The following is a 12,045-nucleotide window of genomic DNA, read 5'->3' as shown; positions in this document are numbered from 1 at the left end:
GTGTCCGTTTCTCATCTTCATTCTATAAAACGGAAAAGATTAAACAACGAAACCAAAGACATGACACAAATACACACATCTACACCATACCACCCCATCTTGCTCAACAATCGTCGTACATCGCTTGTTTGACACGATTTGCACCCGTAGCAAGGGTAGCTAGTCATTGCTACGCGAGCACGTCGCATTAACTTGCTAGTACAACGTCTATCTCGCTCGATGATTCCATCTACAACACAAAACAATTAGTGCATGGTTAGTTCATATAAACCTACGCACTACAACTCCCGATTCGACCCGAAGTCGTACAAGTCCCGCCTAAAAGCGCATACACATAAAAGTCTAAGTCTACGCACCTATCTTAAGTCTCCTAAATCCCTTAGACCATGCTCTGATACCACTTGAAACAACCCAACCCGTACTCCGTACGCTATAAAATTTTTTTTTTTTTATATACACACTTATGCGCCAATTAAATATGTAAACCAACTCACAAGTTTCATTAAACCGCACAACCATTACCAATGTTTACAAAAGGCACAATGGCCGTTAATTAAGTTAATACAAGTTTGACCGAATACAATGGTAGTTTATTAACCAAACGACCCGACGAGCATGGTTTGGGACTAAACTACCCAAAAGGTGGCCAACTTCCAAAAGCTCCTACAAGCACATCATCAAGGGCATCTAGTGCCCGACAATCCCCTTCCCTTTATCCTCACCTGCAACTAAAAGATAAACAACGAGAGGGGTAATCTAACGCTTAGTGAATGCAATAATTATACATGATCATATATAACCTACTTACTTGCATACACTTACACAATACCACATACGAGCTAGCAATTCAACAAACATGCAATCCATCATGCATAAACTACTATCCACGTTCCACATTACGCTAGCAACAATAATAGCATATAGTTCACAATATAATATGCTAAGTACAATTCGCACAGCCATGGTTAACCATGTATACAAGAGAACGGTACATGTAAGTCCGTTGGAGTTCATAACATCCACTAGTGTTACTTATACACCGCGTAATCACTAGTCCCCCGGGTGATGTCTTAAACACCGCGACTAACTCACCCTTACAACAATGTGGCGTCTTAAACACCGCGACGAATCCACACTTCATTCAATACAATGAGTGGTGTCTTGAACACCGCGACACTTCCACTCTCACGACATTGTGGTGTCTTAAACACCGCGACAATCCCACAAGTCAATTACACAAGGAGTAGGGTCTTAAGCACCGCGACAATACTACTCGTTACCTAGAATGTGGTGTCTTGAACACTGCGACACTTCCACATTCATACCACACAAATAAATACATTATATACGTTCACGCATAATTATTCCACTCACCTTGACGCAAGGATGATGAATAATCGCTTCCAAACTTCAAAGCCAAGTACCTAATACATTAAGTACCAATTCAATACATAAACTAGTGGAATTAACCACATTACATTTACTTGGGCATTTAATGACTCAATTTCGCATTAAATGACCCAACCACACCACAACCGCCATCTTAATGGCCAAGACTCGAATTTAATTACCAACATTAGTGCATTAAAGTCTACTAGCCTCAATTGACATCCACCTAGGGTAATTTACACCCATTTTACCCAAACTAGGTCAACTAGCACATTCTTGACCTAAATGACATCTCTTTCAATTCTAACAAGTGTTTAATGCTTACAATACCATTAACACTTTCAAACTCACAATTACAAGACCAAAACCCTAGGTTATGGCCATTAGGGTTTCAATACAACAACCTAACCCAAATTCACCCATTTTACTCCCAAATGGGTCATACAAGCTTCTATTAACCAAAACCCTAGCCATAATCAATTAAAACTCGAAACTTAGAGTTAGAACTTACCGAGACTATCACCACGTAGCTAGAGTCACAAGGAACAACTTTAACACTTGCTCCAAAGATCAACCCTCAATCCTTCCTCTCTCAATCTCACTTTGAATCCAAATGGGTGTTAGAGTTTTGGGAGAGAAATTGAAAGAAAATGAAAAAGGAAAATGAAATAAATGAACTAGTGGACCAGATTTAATGCACTCATCTGATCTATACGTCCATTTACCATTTTACCCCTCAAAATCTCTTAATTTAACCTAAAACCGGAACCTGGCCAGCAGGCCTGCCGCGGCGCGGTACTACTCGTCGCGGCGCGACGATGCACTAGGAAAATCATCCTGTTTAAGTCGATTTCTGATCTGGAGTTGCTTTGTGGGCCGCGGCGCGACATTGGGCTGCAACAGGCCCCTTCGACTAGTTAACACAATTCCGAGGTTTCCACAACTATACAACCCAAACGCTCACTCTAATACACGCCTAAACTCCAACCTTAAGTCTCGCACGACCCTATGCCATCGTGACATGTAAGTAAACACGTTCACGCATGCATTCAGCATTTATAAATAAACACAATTCACACGTAACTAACATATTAGCTAACTTAGCCACATAACGAGCAAGTTATTGACGTACAATTGATTAGGTGCGTACCTTTAAGCGTGTACGGAAAAGCGGGGTGTTACAAAGTAATTTGTCCAAAAGGTCCTAAACCTAAGTCAAAAGTTACTAAGTGAGTAAATAGTTCCCAAAGGTTTAAAAGTATGTAAATTAGGTCTTAAGTATCATCATCATTCATCATAAGTCAAAAAGGGTAAAGTAAGTTTCATTCAAGAATAGAGACCGAAGCAAAGGGCTGACTTTGATCAGCTGCTACGAATTCTACGTAAATCAAAAAGATGTGTAATCAGTGACTATGGCTCCGTATGTGAGTCCCCTAGCTACTGACCAAAATTCAGATCCATACTCGTCTTCGTTTGACCGTGGCGACGGTTTAAGTGCGAGTATGTCAGAAATTTCAGCACAACGTTAAAAGGGTGTAGTGACTTTCGAAAGGCTATAAATCCTAAACCGTAACTCGGATTAAGACGAGGTCTAAACGGAAAATCATCTACTAGAACAGAACTAACTTAAAATCTACTTTCCAGTAGCCCAGGTGGTCTGATCTGTTCCATAAATAGTAGGTAAAAGTGTTCCGGTGGGTTCTTAGTGCTTGATGCTCATCACGGTTCTCATCCTTGATGCTTGTAACTTCAAGTGTACAACTCATTAATGTGTTTGCATCATCTTAACCAAGGTTTAACCATAATAACACTAGTGTTTATCTAAGATATGTAGCACAACTCAATTAAGTGTTGTAAGTAGTTTGATGAACCAAAGTTACATCAAGATCTTAGATCCGACACATACATGAGTTCTAATAGTAAAAGTAAACTAAATAAACAAGATCATAAGTTGTAGAACTTAGATCTTAGCTAGATCTTAAAGATCCTAGACTAGAAAGTCTAGATCTAGTGTTCTTAAGTTAGATCCTAAGTTATAGAACTTGGATCTTTACTTTAATGAAACCATAAGTTATGAAACTTAGATTTTCATCTTGTAAAATGTATGTAAGCTTATAAGCTCTTGTTTACAACAAAATTAGGAGACCATAAGCTATAGAAACTTAGATCTAACATAAGTGTATAAAGTTGTAACTATAAAGTTAAACTTCCATGTTCTTAAACTTATAAAGTTTCAAGAATAATGAGATCAAGATTAACTAGTAAATACTTGACCAAGAACACAAATCACGAAATTAAACTTATATAAAAGGAAGAAATAATTTAAATCTACAAGTAATAAGTTCATGGTTGTTCATACTTAGAAAGATTCAAGCCAAGGCTTTGATCTTTAAGAAAGTAAACCTTAAGTTTACAAACATGAACACAAGTATGATTATGAACTCATGAACTTTTAGATCTTTAAAACATTTAAGTGTAGAACCATAAACTAGAAAGTTTAGATTCTTGTTCTTGGTTCTTTACAAACAAAAGATGAAAGTAATCAAGATTACATGAAGATACAAGTTAGAGAACTTGATCTTTAACAACAAACAAGCAACAAACTAACAAAGCAAGTAATTAAAATGATGATGATGGAGTGCTAGTATTCGGTTTTCAAGTAAGAAAGGAAGAAGAAATAAGTTTGTTACTTACAATATTTTGAGAGAAAAATGAGAGAAAAAGTGAAGTGTAAAATGAAGTGTGTGTGTGTGTGTGTGGAGTGAAGAGTAATAGTAAATAAGTATCAAAAAAAGATTTGAATCCATCCCTTGAACCAAGGTGGCTGACAGTTTTCATGGCCAAAATGGGGAGGTCAAAACTTGCCTTTCAAGCATGGGAGATGGTGTAAGCTAGAAGTAGTAATAAAGTTAAATGGTATGGGAATAAGGTGTAAGTATACTAGTAACAAGTCTTTCTAACTAAGCCAATTAATCTAACTTATCATTAAGATGTTACTAGCATATAAGTGGGCTCCTAATTAATCCATTAAGAGAAGTAGGGTGGGCTTCCAAGTCCATGTTCATTAATAAATGCCCAAGTCCAAGTTTGTAACAATTAATTAAACAAAGCCCAAGTAATTAACTACTAACATTAGTTAATTAAAAATGATTAATATTATTTAATCATGATTGTAAATAATATTCGAAAATATTATTCGTGAAAAGTACGTGTGTCATAAAGACGAGTCGGGACATGTAAAGTCAAATACGGTAACAAGTAAATGCATAAAATACATTCATTAAAGTGCAAGCATTATTAATAAATATTATTAATAAAAGTTGGAAAAACCAGGGTCGTTACATGTAGTATTTGAAAACTGATGTATTATGGGGATTATTCCTTAAATAATCGCCCAATTGTTTAAAACATGCATTATGTATAATAATGGTGTGTTTTTTTTATGAAACGAATGCAATATTTTCTAAAACGTATCATATAGAGGTCAAATACCTCGCTATGGGATCAATGAATAACGTACTGCATTTATAGTAATATGGACGGGTCGTTTCAGTTGGCATCAGAGTGGTGGTCTTAGCGAACCAGGTCTTGCATTAGTGTGTCTAACTGATAGTTATTAGGATGCATTAGTGAGTCTGGACTTCGGCCATTTGTACATGTCAAAAGTTTTGCTTATCATTTCTTGTCGAAAATTACCTGTTTATCATCTTAAGTCTTGACGCGTCTTACTGCAATTATTGCATAGATAGTGTATAGACAAATATTCATATCTTATCATATATATCACGGTAGACTTTGCCTGACATTTTTCGAAGATTCCTCCGTCATTTATGGAATTTTGGTATTATATATACATATGAAAATTATGTATTGAAGAATACCAATCTAAATCCTATAATCTATTTCGAATCAAAAATAATTTCCCTGATTATACAAGATGGATGCCGCAACCCGTTCAATTTCCTCAGATTCCGGTATGGACTTCCACTCGAGCTCCGAAAGCAGTGTGACCGAAATGGATCAACCAATTAGCCATCATCTATTCTGGATGAATTGGGGATGGGTTCGTAGCCTACTTAATCATTGGATACAAGAAGAAGGTGATCCCTTCCATCTACCACATTTCCCTCTTGGCGAAGAACCTGAAGCACTTACCGACGAACCTGTTCGAAACACCATTTTCTCTCTCATTTCCAGAGTATCTCATCACGATTATATACTATCTCACATTCTAGATCTTATTCATCTGCTCGTCCGAACCGACAATCATCCCGGTGTAATAGAAGAAGTCAACAAGTTTCGCGCTCAGGTAGTGGCTTTGGAAAATATGGTGCAAAGGTTACAAGCACCAGCAGCATCACTGGCATCAACAGTACCACCATCATCAACACCAACAGTACCACTACTACCAACAACAACATCCACATCCCACACCTCGACATCACAATCTGTACCTCGAGCATCAACGTCATACGCCCTGTAGATACCAAGGAATACCAACAACAACAACAAACGATGAAGTATTGATTCATAACTTCATTGAAGAAATACTTTGCGGCAATTACGTAATCTCCAAAGTCTTAGAGATTATTTATTCTAATTCTGACCGCAAATCAGATGAGTGAACGGAAACGCTAGAGTAGAAATCCTGACAGGAATAGTGCGTTATTTACAAGCTAGACTTGTTATACAAGCATCATCGACAGTACCGTCAGCATCACCAACACGTCAGTACCGTCAGCATCGTCAACACCAGCAGCACTTATAACATCACAATCTCTGCCAGTTCCATAATCACCACGGACATCATCAGAAATCAACAACAAGTATGTCATATCAATGAGTTATGAAGTATTAACTCATTCCCTCTGAAGAATTTATATGTATATATTATATATATAAATTTTGAAACCATAATAAATCTTTTCGTACTAAGCTATTACGTGTGAATCTTAACTGGTAGGTACTACTCGGTTAATTCATGTTACTAATATGCTATGATGTACATCCTTCGTTACGATTTGACAATCGTTAACTATAATCTCTGCTTTAACTTAATAAATTCCATGTCATAATAAACCAAGTGTATTATTCAAATATATATTTGATTTTACACTTTACCTTTCGATGTATTCGAAACTTTCTAGGAATCATTATTCGTGCCTTGTGAAGTTCACAAGAATTTCACGAGCACCAACATCATTCACCGAGGAAATATCAATAAAAATGAATAATGAAGTATTGATTCATAATTTCATTTACATTGAAGAAATAATCCGCGAAGATTACGAAATTTCTAAGTTTTAGAGATTATTCATTTCAAATTCCAGCCAAAAATCAAATGAGTTTAATTTAATATTAAATCATTAACTATGTATTACATCTGAAGAAAATATACATATATTTTTATAAAGACTGTAATGAAAATTCTCTTGTACAAAATATTATTTGTGAAACTTTTAACGGGTAGGTAATACCCAAGAGATATATGAATTCACAGTTAATATGTTACATTCTTCGATTCTGATTCAGCAAATCATCAACTATACTCACTACTTTCACAACAATATACATTCTTTCATAAAAATCCGAAACAATCATTTTCATTTAAATTCGATTACATATTCTGATTTTGATAGATCAAAATCCAAGTCAAGATTTAAGAGGAGACATCACTCTTAAATCCCTACATCTTTCAAAGCTATACTTTGACTTCAAAACTGTGATAGCACATCACTTCTATACATAAAACCCAGAAAAATATTCGTATCATTCAAAATTCTAGAACATCATAGGTATATGGACGATTACTATCTGCATTCAAACCCTTCATGATTCCTGAAAACACCTCAATTAAGAAACAATCGAGAGGATGATCCAACCACACGTTACCTACAAAAAGAAAGACTTATGCATATAGTCATACATCTGGAAAACTCCCGGAACCTAAGTAGAAGTTTAACACGTATCTGGGTCAGATCTATTGGCATTTATTACCAAAAAATAACTTTTCAATCCCTTTTCAAAGTAGCCAGTTTTGTCACAGCTCCAGCAAGTCAACTTCGAATTTTCGGTCGGACTAGCCTTATTACAACCTCGATATATACGTTTCCCTTTTACCATCGTTACCGGGGAACCTTTTATATTCCACCACATTATCAGCAGATGTACCAGCAACTTCGGCTTTAATCTCTCTGAAAAATATCTATATTATTCATGACACCCCATCATGCACTCATCTACATCCTGTAACAATAATTTTCATACCAACTACCGGGAATCATCAATCATCAATCTCGAATCTCGCAGCATTTTCACCTCAACAATTATATATATACATATAACGTGTCACTCCTAGAAATTTTGACCTTCAATTCTGAAATTATGAATAGCACTCAGTCTACGAATCAATACCCTGAATTTTGAAAAAGCTGAATGAAACAGCAGAAACTGTAGACAACCGTAATAGTCAAAAGTTTGATGATAAAGAATAGTGTGTTGGCAAAGCTCAGAAAAAGAGAAGGTTTGAAACTGGAAAACGGATTGAGCAAACCATGAAGGAAGCTGTGAAAAAATCACAAAGACTAAATCTTCCTTCAAAGAATTCAACTGATTCAGTGTCTGCTGAAGTCTTTAGCGAATACCTTACTCCTTACTCTAAACCCTTGCAGACAATATTCTTCATCATCCTCTACTCTTAGATATTCTAAGATATCATCATATCTTTCATTATAAATATCCTCGATATTTCTAAAGATATTTTTATAACCATTCTTATCTGAAATCATTTATCTCCTCGCATTATCTGTATCACATCATAAAGGAAACTGTTTTAGTTTCTAAACATCTGAAACCTCTGAGTGTAAAGTATGAATGTTTTTGAAGTAATGTTGGGAACTGAAGCATGAGTTAGTATAATATAATGACACTTGATCAACGTGATTATATTACAGTAAGTCATGCTGAGTTTCTAATGAAACATGATGATTCACAGACCATAACGTCATTATGTGCCATGTTACACGACTCTTACATTCTACCCAGTCTCCAAACATATTAAGAAATTATCTTCTTGGTAATTCTATTTTTCCGGATATTCTGGTAATTTGAAAAATCAAGATCGTGCCATTACAAATCCTTCTTAGAACATTAACTATGTTCATTTCGAAATCCATACCCACAAATTCTGGACAATTACTTACTGTACTTAAGGTCGAGAAGAGAAGACAACAACATGAAGCTTCAAAGTATAAAGAGGAGTATAAATCACAGTAAATTAGAGAGTATTAACTGTGGATGTCAATGATTATAGAAAGACAGAAGCAGAGACATTGAAATATAAGGGAAGATATAAAACCAAACAACAACCCAGAAATTACAAACCGTATATATCGATGCATATAGCAATATAAAGACACGGAGGGACTAAAAACACTATAAAACCAAGAGTATAGTAGAAGTAAATAGATTCTTTCGGCGGCAGATGAAAAAGAAGAATAACAGATATGAAAGTTAGGAGTATATCAAGAATCAGAACTGGATGGAGCATATTGATGAATGCTTTAAAGAATGAGTTGAGGGAAAAAGAATAGAAGGGTGGGTTGTGGAAATAAAGAAACGAAGGGAGGGGATTTATAGTGAAATATCCGACAGAGCAATCGAAACAGATTATTGCATTTAACCAATGAAGATCATAATTTCCTTAATTATCAAAAAACCGGATCTTATAACGAAGATTTTATCTAAATCCCTTGAACTCCAGAAATCAACCCTATCTAAGTCAAAAGGTATGACAAAACTTTATTTTTCTCATTCAACTCTTTTGTGATAGCTTCGCTCGTACTCTTCACATAATCGAGTTGTTTTATCCATATTACTCAATGATGATAAAACTCTAATTTTCAACTCATATGAGTCATGAAAATATACTTATTGTCAGCCATGACCATCCCAATAAAATTTCGGGACGAAATTTCTTTAACGGGTAGGTACTGTGACGACCCGAAAATTTCCGACCAAATTTAGGCTTTATCTTTAAATGATTTAATGTTTCCGACAAGATAAGCAAAGTCTGTAATGTGGAAATCTCAAAAACTTTGAACTGTGTTCATATAATCAATTACCCTTCTATTCCTACGATTCACGAACGTCATAATTTGTATTAATTATATATATGTGTGTTTGTGTGTGTGTGTGTGTATATATATATATATATATATATATATATATATTTAACTTGAAAATATGATAATTAAATATCTCATTAAGTATATTAACAATGTATTATATATATATATATATATATTTTCATACTACCAATTTAAAGAGTTTTCGAATAATATATATGTTACTATTTAAACGACGTAATTAACTTATGTTAAAATGTATTTACATACAATGTATTATGAGTATAAATACATCCTTAAAAGTATTAAATACAATTAATAATATACAAATACATATAAAGGATATCTATACTCGTATTTCCATTCATTTTTTTCAAGAAATCTACTTGTATTCATACGGTATTTTTACCCGTACTATACACAGCTTCTAGAAGTATTTACTATTAGTATATACCAATAGAAATATGCAATTATTGATGTATTATGTCATGCATTACCTAATGGTTTTTAACTTATATTAGATATTTTTCACAAAATGACAAATTACAACTAGTATATAAGACACCATTTTTGATCAAATTTTTAACATTAAATTTTCTAATTTTTACTTCAAGTTTACTTACACATACTTACTCTCTATGGTTCTAGTATCCTTTTCTTTATTCTTCATCTATTTCTAGCAAGTTCAAGCTTCAAAATCAAGGTATTAACCATGCCTAAACTCTTGTTCAATTCATATGTTTATAGCTATCTATATAAGAGTTTATAAACTAAATTAAACATAGTTTAGTTGATTCTAAACTTGTTTGGAAAACTAATCTAATCTTTCTAACTTAACTCTAATAACAATTATTTATATGTATTATGATGATATATTAAGTTAATATAAGAACTTATAACTTGTACATATGAAGAACACCTTGAAACTTAACATATATCATTTAATCTCCATTCGGTAAAAAGCGGACTGTTTTGGGTTGGGAATTAAAAACCTATCTTATACTTTGTGTTCGATGCTAAGACTTTGGAAATATGTTAATATATGTAAATAAGACTTTCAGTATTTTTTTCATGATTTTAGACAAAGTGGAAGTATTTTATCAAAAATCATATATTGGGTGGATGCCGGGATTTTTACAAATCTGTCCACCAACACAAAAAGAGGGTAAAGCTCTAAAAATTACTACTTGAGCTGAACTTTTTGAATTGGTTTTGTAAAATTCACTTCTTAAGGAATCCATAGCAATTTTGTTCACTTTAAATGGAGTTGTAATGAATATTTGGCGAGCAAAACAAAATATGTAAAAATTAACGTTGTATGGACGAAATTTATATTATAAAAACTATAGTAACCATATCCTTGCTAACTTTTCCTATACCCTATATATATTTGGACATGTTATCATTAGTATAACAAAATATTATAATCTTTTTTGATTTCGAGATTGTATATATATAATAATCTTGGTACGTTCCATGACAATACGTGCACAATACGTTTTGATAAATCCTAAGTCAACACGTCTCTAGATTGATGCAAGACAATACGTACACAATACGCCGTGGGGTAATTCTAAGATTATATATATATACCGATTATTAGACTGTTGGACTTTTCGGACTATTTTGGACTACTAACATAAAATATTAAAAATTATTATATAAGTATTCTATGAACTGGTTATATTAATTTTATTCACATGTATTATTATCTGAATCATTATTATTGTTATAGGTTCGTGAATCCAAGGGCGACGGCCATATTTTTAATAAGTTGAAAACTTATTACTAATATACTTTTACTACCGTGAGTATATAGTCCCATTTTTAAACTCTAAAAATATTTTGGGATGAGAATACATGCATTTTATGTTTTACGCTATGGACACAAGTACTTAAAATATATTCTACGTTGAGTTGTACCACCTTGCATATCTTCCCTAATAGCTTGGTAACTAATATTTACATGTTGTAAGAACATGTAAGCGCGAATCCTATTAATAGATCTATCGGGTTTGACAACCCCAACCAGACTAGTCGCTCTAGTATCGTAAACGGTTGCATAGTACTTCATTTTTACTACACTTGGTACAGTGTAGGGAGATTTCATAATAAAGAGAATATGCCATATTAATGGTTAAGTATGGTTACCGAAGCGCTCAACAACTTATAGAATATCTTTATTGAAATATTTATAACTATGAAATCTTGTGGTCTATATTTATATCGATGATAGCTTTAAACCTATATATCTGACCAACCTTTGTGTTGACTGTTTAAGCATGTTTATTCTTAGGTCTTTAAGAAAGTCTTCCGCTGTTGCATTATCTGAGCAAGCTGTGCATGGAGTCTCATGCTTTTAATTAAATAAAGTGTTGCATGCAATAAAACCTTTGTCATGTATTATATTCGACTGTTATGTCACGTGTGTAGTATTTAAAAACTGATGTATTATGGGGATTATTCCTTAAATAATCACCCAATTGTTTAAAACATGCATTATGTATAATAATGGTGTGTTTTTTTTATG

The sequence above is a fragment of the Rutidosis leptorrhynchoides genome, chromosome 11, assembly GCF_046630445.1.
Source record: "Rutidosis leptorrhynchoides isolate AG116_Rl617_1_P2 chromosome 11, CSIRO_AGI_Rlap_v1, whole genome shotgun sequence".
NCBI classification, from domain to species: domain Eukaryota; kingdom Viridiplantae; phylum Streptophyta; class Magnoliopsida; order Asterales; family Asteraceae; genus Rutidosis; species Rutidosis leptorrhynchoides.
This window is presented reverse-complemented; position numbering follows the sequence as displayed.